The sequence below is a fragment of the Diabrotica virgifera genome, chromosome 9 (genome assembly GCF_917563875.1).
Source record: "Diabrotica virgifera virgifera chromosome 9, PGI_DIABVI_V3a".
In the NCBI taxonomy this organism is placed as follows: Eukaryota; Metazoa; Arthropoda; class Insecta; order Coleoptera; family Chrysomelidae; genus Diabrotica; species Diabrotica virgifera.
Genome location: NC_065451.1, coordinates 193,041,497 through 193,055,831, shown reverse-complemented (window position 1 = coordinate 193,055,831; position 14,335 = coordinate 193,041,497). Strand labels below are relative to the sequence as shown.

The 14,335-nt window shown below is 33.5% G+C and overlaps 1 protein-coding gene and 1 long non-coding RNA gene across 51 annotated transcripts in view; one reads left to right on the top strand and one right to left on the bottom strand.

Annotated features, from left to right (window-relative positions):
- Nucleotides 1-7,329, top strand: part of LOC126892918 (uncharacterized) — a 77,040-nt gene extending 69,711 nt beyond the window's left edge. The window contains exon 4 of the long non-coding RNA XR_007701043.1: nt 6,665-7,329. This is a non-coding gene — a long non-coding RNA (uncharacterized LOC126892918). The remainder of the gene's footprint in view (nt 1-6,664) is intronic.
- LOC114337907 (titin) overlaps nt 1-14,335 on the bottom strand; it is a 213,688-nt gene that overhangs the window by 100,989 nt on the left and 98,364 nt on the right. The window lies entirely within an intron of this gene.

Genomic DNA, 14,335 nt, shown 5'->3' with positions numbered 1-14,335 from the left:
ACGGTATGTTTTTGCACGGACCTGAAATACTATTCAGCGTGACGCGAAATATTGAGACGCGTGCAGTAACCTTGCAATCATATACATATGTATACACTTATTACAAAAATAAAATGACGTTTACAAAAACATCGTTTTACTTTTTAATAATTTGGCTAATTTTGATTTTGAAATATTTGTGGAAGGCTTAAAAGGTGAGAAAATATGATTAAGGATAATAGTAAAAACAACAATTTGTTTTCATATATAAACAGTTATATTACTAATATAATATAATATTAGTATATCCTAAAGATAGTTTAACATTTAATATTATTTCAGAGATTACCACCATCTGTTTAGACCTCATGGATTTTCACAAGAGACCTTGTAAATAACCCGGTCATGTGTAGTGTTACGTCATGAACCTTGTCATACATAACTCTTAACAAAATCCATTACTTCTACTCTGAATCAAAATCAAATCTAAGTGTCATGTAAGCAAATTAATACGAAATAACTTGTCAAAGGACTTATAGCGACATCTATTAAAACAACTACAAATCTAAAGAACAGGAGAACTAAAAATTTCTAACGCTGGTCAATCCTTCTACAATTTACAAGGCTACGGAACGCTAAATGAACATGTAGAAGAAATAAATGAATTAATGCTGTTGTTATATTGGTGACATCCTATTCAGAGTTGTATCTAATAGGTTTCGAATCAGATACAATTATGAGAGAAAGAACCACCTTTATCTTCAAGTTTGCCTACATCGTCTTCAATTGACAGGACATGTATTTAGGATGGAAGGGAACAGGTTTCCAAAAAACTGTTGAATGCAAGTATGCAGGGGAAGAGAGCCATTGGTAGACCAAGAAAGTGATGGGAGAATAATGTGGATGAGGAGGCAAGAAATCTCATTGGTAGTCGATCATGGAGAAGAATGGCTACAGATTGTAAACAATGGAGAACTTCGCTGAGGATGGCTAGGGTTTGAATTGGGCTCTAGAGCTATAGGATGATAAAATATGAAAGATATACAGGGTGTCCAGAAACTCCCTGTATCCGACAAACACGGTTTGTCGGATATTTGTCCGACAAACGAAGACAGGAAATTCCTCAGATAATTTTAAGAGAATTTAACCAAATTCACTTAGTCCGAAAATGCTTCCGAAGGGAGCTAGAGCTCTTTGAAGATGGCGTCTTTTAATTAGTTTTTCTTAAATTCCTCCAGAACGCTTCTAGTTAGAAAAACGAAAATTGGTACACATATTTATCTTGCAGAGATAAATGGATTCCATCCATTGGGAATTTCTAGTACCAGTCATAGGCGTCCGTTTTGGGTGGGGTAACGGTTATTTTATCGCATAACTTTTTTGTCTTTAACTTTTAAGTATTTTTGATACTGGATTATTAAATTATGAGGTATTCTAGTACTAAAAGATGCTCTTGCTTTAAGTCGGTAGGACACACCGTTTTCTAGAAAAATCGATTTGAACATTTTTCGTTTCCTGAATTTGAAAAACAATTTATAAAAATTAATAATCTAGTGTCAAAAATTCTTAAAATTTAAAGACCAAAAAGTTATGCGATAAAATAACCGTTGACCTACCCAAAACGGACACATATGACCGGTACTAGAAATTCGCAATTAATGAAATCGATTCATCCCTGGAGTATAAATAAACGTACCAGTTTTCGTTTTTTTAAATAGTTTTTTTTTATTTTTTTTTTGATATTCAAAAAACGAAAAATTTTCAAATCGATTTTTCTAGAAAACAGTGTATCCTATCGGCTTAAAGCAAGAGTACCATTTAGTACTATAATACCTTACATTTTAATAATCCAGACTCAAAAATGCTTAAAAATTAAAAACAAAAAAGGTATGCGATAATATAACTGTTGCCCTACCCAAAACGGACGCCTATGACCGGTACTAGAAATTTGCGATGGATTGAGTCGATTTATCTCTGGAAGATAAATATGTTTACCAATTTTCGTTTTTCTAAATAGAAGCGTTCTGGAGATATTTAAGAAAAACTAATTACCAGACGCCATCTTCAAATAGCTCTAGCTCCTTTAGGAAGCATTTTCGGACTAGATGACTTGGGTTAAATTGTCTTAAAATTATCTAAACTAAGAAATCTCCTGTCTTCGTTTGTAGGTAGAGTTTCTGGACACCCTGTAAATGTACATTGCAAATAATAAGAGAACAGCAGAATGGAAGAGCTATTACAAGAGTAAGACGATAAAGCAGATTCTACTTTATTCCTGAGTGAGAGTAGAGATGGTCAGTTGCATTAAACACGGATAGAACAGAAGAACCAGAAATGAAATTGAAAGGAGAATAGTAAAGGAAAACAAAGCTTATTTGTGTACAAAGCAAAAGGAAGGCCTCGGAAAAGTTGGGAGGATGAAGTGACAGTGAGCACCTGGAGGAGATCGGCGCGGGACTGACTAGGTTGGAGGCACAGTTTGGTGGAGGCCCATTCTCGATTTGGTCTGTAACGCTATCGGAGGGGGTAGAGATGAAGAAAATTCTAGTCTACTCCAGAGTAACAAAAAAGCTTAATATATTTGCTCTAAATGTGCCTATTTATTAAATCCATTTACAAGTCCTCCTCACCACATTCCATTATAATTCTGACCCTTTTGACATTGTAACTGATTGAAACAAATTTTATGGTACATATATTAAATATTTGCAAAATACAAGAATGATTTAAGTATGTAATAAAATACATGTGTGTTTTCGCTCACATAACACATTAAAATGTTCTGGGTTTATTTTCAGGAGTGTATATCATACAAGTGTGTTTCATTTCAATATATTTCATAATAATGTTGATCGTTTTTCACACAAAGATTAAGTTTAGTTTACTGTGGTTTTAAACAAAAATTACGATTGTTCGCAATTTGGCGATGGGCCAATTGTAATACACATGGAAGATATAAAATGATTGTGGGTGATACAAAAGAATGGTTTTTTAATGTTCCGCTAAGATATCCAGATGTTCTCCATATATCTTAAATTTAGCTGTTAAATTAAACATAAACTTCTCTACTCCATTCATTTATTTTTTCTTTGATAATAGCGACACAAATATAGCTATTTTATTACAAAAAAACCCACAAGTTTGCATAAAATACCCACATAACAAAATAACCAAATGAGCAGCACCGAAATGAGCAGTATCAGCATTCAATAGTGGTAGATATTGTCAGAGGTGTAACGAAAGAAGTAGCAGACCGACCGAAGATACCCTTTTTATAGTCACCAGACTCAAACCAAGTAGACTAATATCTCACAAAAGCTTTCTAAAAAAAAATTGGAAAAAAATCCTTTGTAAAAGGTATAAAATTTTTTATTAAAAATCCCTTTAAAGGGCTACATCACAACAAAACGTTTTCGATTTTTTATAAAATCATCATCAGTGTTAAGATCTAAAAATAAATATAACCGAATTAATAAATGCAAAGTTGGTATTTAAATTTTGACTAGGGTTATAATAGCAAGTTGGTTATACTTACAAACTTGATGCTAGCTGAGCCACAAAAGAAAAATATTAGGGTAAACACCCTTTAAATATCACATTGATGCGTTATAAGTGCATACTTTGAAAAATTGCCTTGTGATGGTTACATGGCAACTGGGATAATGCCCTAAGGTAATGTATATCCCAACACGTGGGATCCAAAATTTACTTGTTTACATACCGATGACTTAATGGCAAATGAATGCAAAATGAAATGAGTGATGTTTCTGAAAGGTGTCAAAGGACAGACCTTCAACGTGACGTATAAGTTACCCTGTATTACCATAGCCAGCTAATTGTAATAAAAGACTTAAAAATTTTTTTTTCCTTTTTTCTTTTTTTTTTCTTTTAAAAAATATTTTATTACAATTAGCTGGCTGTGGTAATACAGGGTAACTTATACGTCACGTTGCCGGTCTGTCCTTTGACACCTTTCAGAAACATCACTCATTTCATTTTGCATTCATTTGCCATTAAGTCATCGGTATGTAAACAAGAAAATTTTGGATCCCACGTGTTGGGATATACATTACCTTAGGGCATTATCCCAGTTGCCATGTAACCATCACAAGGCAATTTTTCCAAAGTATGCACTTATAACGCATCAATGTGATATTTAAAGGGTGTTTACCCTAATATTTTTCTTTTGTGGCTCAGCTAGCATCAAGTTTGTAAGTATAACCAACTTGCTATTATAACCCTAGTCAAAATTTAAATACCAACTTTGCATTTATTAATTCGTTTATACTTATTTTTAGATCTTAACACTGATGATGATTTTATAAAAAATCGAAAACGTTTTGTTGTGATTTAGCCCTTTAAAAGGATTTTTAATAAAAAATTGTATACCTTTTACAAAAGATTTTTTTCCAATTTTGTGATTGATGGTATACAGCCAACTACAGGAAAAACATTTCTTTTTCTTTGTGGACTTTCTGAAAAAATCAAAATTCCTCCCCGAAGCGCCAGAGATGCCTTGATAATACCGATGGCAAACGTCAGTTATCACAGCACATTTTGCCCCCTCAGAGGAAATGGCTGCTTGATACAATTTGCAGTATTCGACAAGGAAAGCGCTAAACGAACTAAAAACCTGATGTTAAATTTTCACATGTCAAAAATATTATATTTTTTACTGTGTTTAATCTCTTATTAAAACACTTAACTTTAAATAAATCTCAAGCCAGCCCTTGCATTTCATCCCTCCTATTTCTTACCCTCTCTCCTCACCCTTACATATAAACAATATTTGGACAATTTGCGATTGAGAATTTCTCTCTTCTCCTACGCCGGTAAAACGTGTACCACTCGCCACGAGGGTGCAACCTCTTTCTTTTTCTTTACGATCTTTCGACGGATCAAGTCGGTACCGCTCATCTCTTGAGGGTACAGCCTTTCTTTTGGGCTGAAACGAACAATCAAACGTCGGGCACGAACGCCATACACGATTTCGCAGCAGTAAAAACGCGAGGCACTTGGAACGAGAACAGTCAACTCGTGTGTGTGACCGGCTCTAGTGTTAAACAAGGCTTCACAACTTGGTAAGACTCCTATCTACATATTAATATTATCTGTATAAAACCTTTATACTCCGACTTGAACCAGCAAACTAGCAATCCTCATACAGTCCAATCCTAAGATTGTATTCACAATCTCACCTATGTACAAGTTATCGTACACCTGAGTTTCACGCTGTTCTAACATTTAATGACGTATTCAAGCCTTAGGTTTAAACGTTAGCAGAAGCTATTATTCTATTTGGAAACCAATAAAATCCAAAAATATGACTTATTCGATGTTCGATGAATCCACTTGTACCTTACTCCTCAAATCCTTCCGCTAGATTTACAAAAAGTGGCAACTTAAAGACTTCACCACTTGGTGAATACTTTCTTAGCCTTGTTAGTTTAAAAAATACTATTCGAACTTTGTAAATTTTTAGAAAGCATTTGACTCAGTCTAACAAAACTCCATGTTAAGAGCTGTTACAGAGTGTAGTAGTGATCATAGGTACAAAACTCTTTTGTACATTGATCTTTGTCTTTGTGATCATTTTCTTTGGTGAGGGGTATGAGGCAAGGAGTCAAGGAGACGTCATCTCCCCTAAACTATTTGCCACCTTATTACAGAATGAGAAACCATAATTGGGAAAATATTGGACTCAACATAAATAAACTCAAGTTTCTGAACAACTTGAGGTTTGCAGACGACATAGTCGTTACTGCAGACCGAGTAGTTGATACTTGTCTGCCAACTGTTTCAAGACCTTCAGGACTCCTATACAGGAGACTTAAAATGAACTTTTCCAAAACATAATACACGACCAACCTTGTATTGGCCAAAAACATCTCAACTAATGCCACGCAAATTGAACAAGTAGATACCTATAAGTACCTGTAAGTATCTGTAAGTACCAATCACAGAAATGAGTTTAACAGGAAAATAGGACTAACATGGACAGCCTACGGAAAACTGAGTGAAGTCTTTAGATTAGAGATTCCATATTCCCATGTGCTTGAAAAGGAAGGTCTTTGATCCGTGTGTATACCCAGTTCTAATGTCTGGAGCAGAAATATTGACCCTTACTGGAAAAGTAATCAATAAAATACAAGTGGCGCAGAGAGCAATGGAGAGGTAAATGTTGAATATTTCAAATCAAATAGTTACGTATAAAGGAACCGAAACCAATTGACGGAACCAAGGGAACTTTTAAGAAAGAAAGACCAATCATAAACAGGAATTGAATAGACCAGTATGGATGTGCTTTATAGATTTAATAAACCTTAGAAATACAGCTACATCAGCAAACATAGAGAATGTTAAAAAACAGAAATTTTTAGAAAAATCGATCAAATATGGTAAGCGCTATTATAAGAATAAATTGGGCAATACTTTGGACAACAATTGTTGAAATACTGGTACACTCTTTCTAGACGAAATGTGAAAAGAGGAAAGATTTATGTTAAGACTTATTTTCTTTCTTGTGCTTGTCCCAATACTTGCATCAGAGGTTAAGATAATGTTAGCAGCACATATCTATCACATATCTATATGTCTAAAATATTTGTAGCATATTGTTAACCATTCTTTCAATTTCTTGTTCTATCTTTTACAATTTTCATATAACAGAAATATTTTGTTGCAGATTGCATTCTTTGCAGCATCTGTCCTGCGAGTTAGACTGTCTAAACTGTTCTATACATAACTCAACAAGCTCAGTGCCAGGCAGGTACCAAGAAAATAGATTAATGAGTCAAAATAACCTGTGATGGCATTGGAGATATGATTAATTAAGATTATCAAGAGTGCGTGTAACAGTGGAGGCGTGATTATGTACGACTGTGCCAATAAACATAAATATTATGAGCTGGCCGGAACGCCACATTATCAAAATTTACGTTGGGAAAATGAAGTAAATATATTTACTTGACGTGAAATTTGGAAAAACTTAGGTTAATAAACAATTTGTACAATCAACTGTTAATAAAGATACCTACTGTTATTTTATTATTAATAGAGAATTAATAATATAAGGTAAAACTTTAAAAAGGGTAAACCCTGTAGTTGGCTGTATACTAGGGTGGATCGAAAAATCGAAGTTTCAAAAACTGTTTTGGAATAGTGCGCAAAAGTTACCAATTGGTATTACAAACCTAATCTTTATTTGCGATTTTTCAAAAAAATTGCATCTTCTGCCCTCTACCGGGGGTTGAAAAATAAAAAAAAATAAAAAATACGAACATATGATTTTAAATGAAAAGTTAAGTAATAAGTACATGTTATTATTATAAAAATGATATCCAATCTAAATATTTTTTAAATATGTCATATTTATTCTTCTACCCACTCCCTACCCTCCCCCTTAATTTTGATTATCTATTGTTTATAGTCTTTTTTAGACTCAAATTTTGGCATATCTTTGCCCGAATCAATTTTTGCCTTGATAAAATTGTCTCTTTTTGTCCAAGAACCGATGAAGATACTTCAGTTACGATCTTCACCATTCTCTCTACAGATTGGGTGTGATAGGGAAATGTAGCGATGTTAATGATTTTCTCAGGAGATCCGGAAATAATATTTTTCAAATCCTTTACTTTCAAACCTTGAAGCAATGGAGGGCAAGATATTTTATTGTTTTGTCAATCAATAAGATCAATATTATCTGCTTCAAAATTAATTTGTGGGATAATAAAAGGTCGGATGTTAGATGAATCATTATTGAATGTAAAGACTGAAATAGTTTTGTACACACTTACGAATACAGGTAAATAGGGAGAAGTGTACTTTTGAAGTGTGTAAATTAAATAATTCCTAGCTGAGCGCTTTCGGCTTATAAAGCCATCTTTAGAGCTATGGTCAAAAGATTAAAAAATACCACTATGAAGAGAGATGGATCCCATGTACGATATAAAAGTACTTCTAATTTTCTTATGCAGTTTTTTTAATTAATTAAAAAAAACCTTTTCTGACTGTTGAAAAATGCTCAACTTTGCTGTTGCTTTTGAGGTCGGAAAAGTCAGAACATCTATTACAAGCACAAAGGATTTTCACACGAAAAATTACATTACATAAAACGAATATTTGATCATGGTAAGGTCAAGAAAACTTACCATCTGAAGTCTACGATGTCAGCATGCAGAATGGCGGCATGTGGCATGGATGCTTTTAATGACAGCCTCCTATAAAAGCCTCCATGCCACATGCCGCCATTCTGCATGCTGACACCGTAGACTTCAGATGGTAAGGTTTCTTGACCTTACCATGATCAAATATTCGTTTTATGTAATGTAATTTTTCGTGCGAAAGCTCTTTGTGCTTGGAATAGATATTTTTAACTTTTCCGACCTCAAAAACAACAGCCAAGTTCAGCATTTTTCAACAGTCAGACAAGGTTTTTTTACATCAATTAAAAAAACGTCCATCCGTTTTCCATAAAAAAAATTTCTTGAAAGTCCAAAGTCGCAGCATTTCATTTTGTCAATTTTTTTTTATTTTGTGATTATTACTCCAACATTTTTTTTTTCGTTTTTCAAAGGCCGGTAGAGGGCAGAAGATGTAATTTTATCAAAAAGTTGTAATAACACTTTTTTATTGTCGTCACTAAAGGAAACTTTTGGTGGGTATTCCAAATCAATGTGTCAATTTTTTTAAAAATATTGCGATAATCGATCCACCCTACTGTATACCTTCGTTAAAACAACGTGGAATGAAGTAAACACTTCTGTTGTATGTAGGTATATGAATTTATTAAAATTCTTAAAATTTATCCACAGTGGTGTGGAAGTACAAAACGTTTTCGGTCAAACTGACCATCATCAGTGTAAACGTCCAGTGTACAAGTAATTGAAACTAGCCACTTCAATAGGTGTAAAAACCTCTAAATAACATTATTGCTACATTATATGCTATATAGTAGTCGACATTAAGTCGATGCCTTAAGATTATAAATATCACATGTGGATGTATGTCATCCTTGCTCGGAAATTGCACAAGGTTGTTGTGATCAGGTGAGAGGTTTACAACCAACTGATAATATAAGTTCTTTTTGTGTCTTAGTATATTATTGTATCCTAAAAAGTAGTCCAGATATTTTTTTAAGCCCTCTAGGTGCCAATGGGCTTGAGATATGCCCCTTGAAGGGGTCAAAACTAGCCCTCTGTACTCTATATTTGCTCTATCACTAAGTCCAATGGACCGATTTTAGCGCGCAAGGTCTCATTTTTTTTGTATAATGTCAACTTTTTGACGATATAATTTGCAAAACTGCAAAAGATATGATTTATTTTATAGGATAAGAAGAACAAAAAGAAAACTTACAAAATTTTATGATTTTCATTTTCATTTAATTGTCAAAATTTAACGAAATGAGACCAGTACTCGCCTATGGATGTGAATCCTGGGTGTTAACAAAAAGAATAAAAAGTCAAATGGATAAGTCGAAGAGTCACTAAAATGGATAAAATGAGAAATCAGCAAATAATAAATGATTTAAAAATATAGTTTTAGAATTTATAGAAGAGAGACAGCTTAGTTGGTGGAGGTATCTCCAAAGAATGGACGGCAAGCGACCAACAAGAACAATATCGGAAGCAAGAAGCGACTCACGAAGAAGAAGAGAAACAGAAGAAGAGAAAACGGAGAAGAAGAGATAACCAAAAGAAACATGGGATGATGCGATAGCAAAAATATTGAAGAATCGTGATAAGCCCTGGAGAGAAGCCAAGATGTTAGCTAGGAACAAAAGGAATGGAGCAGATTTGTACATAAGAATTAAAGAGTTGTTTGTTATCCCTACACCTTATGGTAGAAGGGATTATGATTATATACTCGTATACCTTTCAAATGAGCATTTGTAAATTAAAATCCATCGAGTATATTCGAGGATACAACTTTTTAAAAATAGTCAGTTTTTCGAAAATCAAAGTTTTTGTCATTTTTAAACTGATAGTACTTTTCACTGTCATGCTCAAATTGGCTAAAAATTTAGGTGAAGATAGTTATATATGTATAAAATAATCCATACTTATTTGGATTTCTTAGCCTAAGCCATTAACTATTTTTTGGCCGCCTAAAAATTGAGTTTTTTGCTTCATAAGTAAGCCAACCTACGATAGCTTTAATAACTTCTCTATCTGTTTGATTATTCTGCAATATTAGAAATCAACTAATTATTAAAATCGATACTACTATGCATATGTCGGTTTATAACGTTTCCGCCTTTTCCGACTTCCAATCGCCACTTCGTTCGGTTGTTCCATAGGTCCTTTTCTATATCTCTTTCTCTCAGTTCTTTGTTTATTCCTTCGTTCCAACTTTTTCTCCGTCTACCTCGTTTTCTCTTTCCTTCTGATTGCCATTTTTCTAGATCTTCCTGCTGCTCTCCTCTAAAAATCATTTCCGTTGCTCTCAGCGTTGCCAGTATGTTAAAATAGATAACAAAACCTAAATTTTAAGCGTTTAGCAAGCCTTTAGGTGGCCGAGAACCAAAGTTATGGCACTTTTAATTTTAACTTTAATCTGGCGTTTAAAATAGGAGCATTCGTTATTTAATCCTCTGGAAGTGTAATAGTGTTGACGTATTTGATCATCATCATCAACCCGTGCGCGTCCACTGCTGAACATAGGTCTCCCTCACCTCTTTCCATCTGACTCTGGCATCCAGTTACCGATAGCACGATTCAGATCGTCGGCCCATCTGGTCGGTGGGCCGTAGCACTACGGAGCCCTCTGCTCCGTAGAGCTTCTTCTCGTGGCCTCCACTCGACAATACGTTTTGTCCATCGGTTGTCTGACAATCTGGCGACGTGTCCTGCCCAATTCCACTTTAGCGACGTGATTTTTTCGATAGCGTCTGTTGTTTTTGTTCTACGACGTATTTCTTCGTTTGGGATTCGGTCCCGTAGGAGGCACCCAACATCTGGCGCTCCATAGCCCTCTAAGTTATGCGAATCTTGTTCACTACCTTTTTTGTGAGTGTTAATGTTTCCGCTCCATAAGTGAGTACAGGCAATACACACTGGTCAAAGATTTTCCTTTTCAGGCATATGTTTAAGTCCGATTTAAATACATAACTCAGTTTACCAAACGCTGCCCAGGCTAATCCTATGCGGTAGGCGGGAGCTCGCACGTCTGGTTATCTTTTCCCAACCGAATTTCATGTCCCAAGTAGGTACTTATAAGATGCAGTCTGCTTAATATCCAAAATGACGTTTTTGATTCGTCTGAAGAAAAATATAAAAGGAAAATGAGACCTTGTGAGCTAAAATCGGCCCACGGGACTCAGGGATACAAATCGTCAAATATAAGGTAAAATGGTTTTTTTACCCTTTCGAGGGCATATCTCAGGCCTGGAGCTTGTCTTTAACTCGACTACGTTTAATATTTACTAATTTAATTTTTTGGTTTCTTTTGGATGATCGACTTCCTTGCAAATATGATTAAATCTCATAAAATATTATTTAGCTATTGAAATTTGATTAGATTTACATTATAAGTATGAACGAAAAAATTATATTCATCTAAGAAGAATGTACCTAAATACTAATTCTAATAATAATTAATTAATAACGTTTAAATATAAAACATCTTGCGAAACTTTAAGACGGTTAATAGCCACTACCAAATAAGTTTGTAAATCATCCGCTAGGTGGCAGTACGTGCAACGATCGAATTTGACTTTTCAAAATTTAATAATAATATTTATATTTTATATTTAACTAAATATGGAATTGATTACTTAGGTACGTCACAAATTTTTAATTATTTACAAGTATTTTCTTTTATTATGCAATACCTATAGAAACTGCACAATAATGTTGTTTCAATTGTCATTACTATTTTCAATGGCAACACCGGTAACAACAAACTGATTTATTCTTATTTTTTGTAGTCGGCTTTGTCTGTTTTTTTCGAGAAATATTTCAGTGCACCTTCTAAGCAAATTGACAATGCATTGGTTGTGAATCTGTTTAACAGGTAGGTAAGTAGTAAAACTTTTATCAACTTTAGTGTTTAGTTTTGATGTAATAATCATTTATTCTTGTTCATAATTATATTATTATCGCAGCAAAACATAAATAATAAATCTAGTAATCCTATTTGTTTCTGGCGTCCTTATTTAAGGACCTTTGTCCAAGGTTTCAACCAAATTTTAGTAGTATGTAGGTATGTGCATGAGAATCAGAATGCTTTGATTTAGTAATTATTATCTACAGACTATGTCATATTTGTGAATTATCTCTGTAAATTAAATTATACACAGACTCCAACGTACATAATTTAGCTGTTTCTTTGTTCTTTGCCAATTTATTCGAGACATTGGCAACTGTTGTTAAGTTTCTAATGGTAATAATAATAAAACACCACTCAAAAATTTCGTCTTAATAGATATTTCTACAATTCCTAAATCAGCTTTGCATCAAGAAACGCCAAAATAATGGTAATATGTAGTCCGTTTAAAAAGATCAACAGGTTGTATGTGTACCTAAGTAACTTAAATAGATATCTACGTTATCGACCTGTTTAATTTCATCTTTATTATTTTAATTTTAATTCACGATTTTTTACAACCTGTTTGTGTTCTTAAGTGATTATTTGTTCACGTTTTTCTTTAAGAGCTATTTAAGCATCTTTAAGTTCATATATCTCTTAACTACAGATTACTTGTTACTCGGATTATTACATCTTCTTCTTCACGTGTCATGTTAGAATTATCCGACGTTGGCGATCATCATTGCGACGACATCTCGATCTTCTGTAATGTGCAATAAATTGTCCTGCATTTGATATCCGAGTCCATTCACAAATGTGTTTCAACCAAGAAACTTCCTACACATCTACGGCCCTCTATTTTGCCTTTAAGGATAAGTTGTAATATTTTATATCGACTTCCCCTCACTATATGTCCCAGATAAGACATTTTTCGATGTTTACCAGTCTTTAGCAGCTCTCTATCTTTGTTGACCCTCCCTAGTACTTGCGCATTACTTTTTCTTGCTGTCCAGGGTATCTTTAGCATCCATCTATGAATCCACATTTCCAACGCTTTGATTTTGTTCATGGTCAATATTTTTAGTGTCCACAGTTCTGCATCATACAAAAGTATAGACCAAACAGCAATTAACCATTCTTGTTCTTAGTATTAAACTGAGATGATTTGGTTTTGTTTGATTTTATTTAATGCCCATTTCCTCTCTTACTTCATGAATACAAGCAGAATTTAGAGTCCTTCAATATTTCTTGGCAGAATTAATATAGTGTCCACGTATCTAATTACATTAAGTAGTTCCCCTTGATTTTTGTTCCATATGATCGTCTCTCAAGTGCCTTTAATAACTGGTCCGAGTAAACATTGAACAAGGTTGGGGACAAAATGTAACCTTGTCTGACGCCTCGTTTTGAGGATATCAGGTTTTCCGCAGCTCTTCCTATATTTTTGAGCATCTGTATTAATTTTACATGCGTAGGTACTTTATCGAATGCCTTTTCGAAGTCCATGAAGCTTACAAATACATATTTTTTATTGTTACGTATCTGTTTTTATTATTTTATCTGGTGACATATCACAACTTTTATGTTTTTCATTTCATGTCACATCAATATACAGGGTGCGCCAAACCTCTGGTTTTCTTTGATTACGGCTAAACTATGAGATATACAAGAAACGTTTATAACAAAACTAATGTGTATCGAAGAGTTCTATAATATAAAATTATTTTTGATTATACAGGGTGAGTCAGAACGACGGTATGAACCAAAGTTGTATTTTTTTAAATAGAACACCCTGTATATTAAATCATTTTTGAATATAATATTTAAAAATATGAAAAAATTGTATAACGTCTTATAGGCCTAAAGTTAATAATTTTCGAAATATTTACATTTTTATTGAGAAAAATGGTAATATTTATAGGGTTGTGGATTATGTTTCCAAGGAAATAAAAATTTAAGTGATAGGTCAAAGTTTTTATAATATATTGTTATTTTTAAATAATTTAATATCTTTTACTTTTATCCATAAAATATACAGTGTGATCACTATTTGCAAATACAAAATTTTCTCAATTTTTTTAAATGGGACACACTGTATATTAATTTTGCATTTTGTAGTAAATATTACAACCTTTCTTTTGGTATAAGGTTTTATGTACCTAGCATGTTTCGTTTTGTAGATATTTAAAAAAAAACTATAGATGTTATGTTTTTGAGGATTTTTTATTAAAAAATTTTTAGTTTTAGAATTTATAGAAGAGAGACAGCTTAGTTGGTGGAGGTATCTCCAAAGAATGGACGGCAAGCGACCAACAAGAACAATATC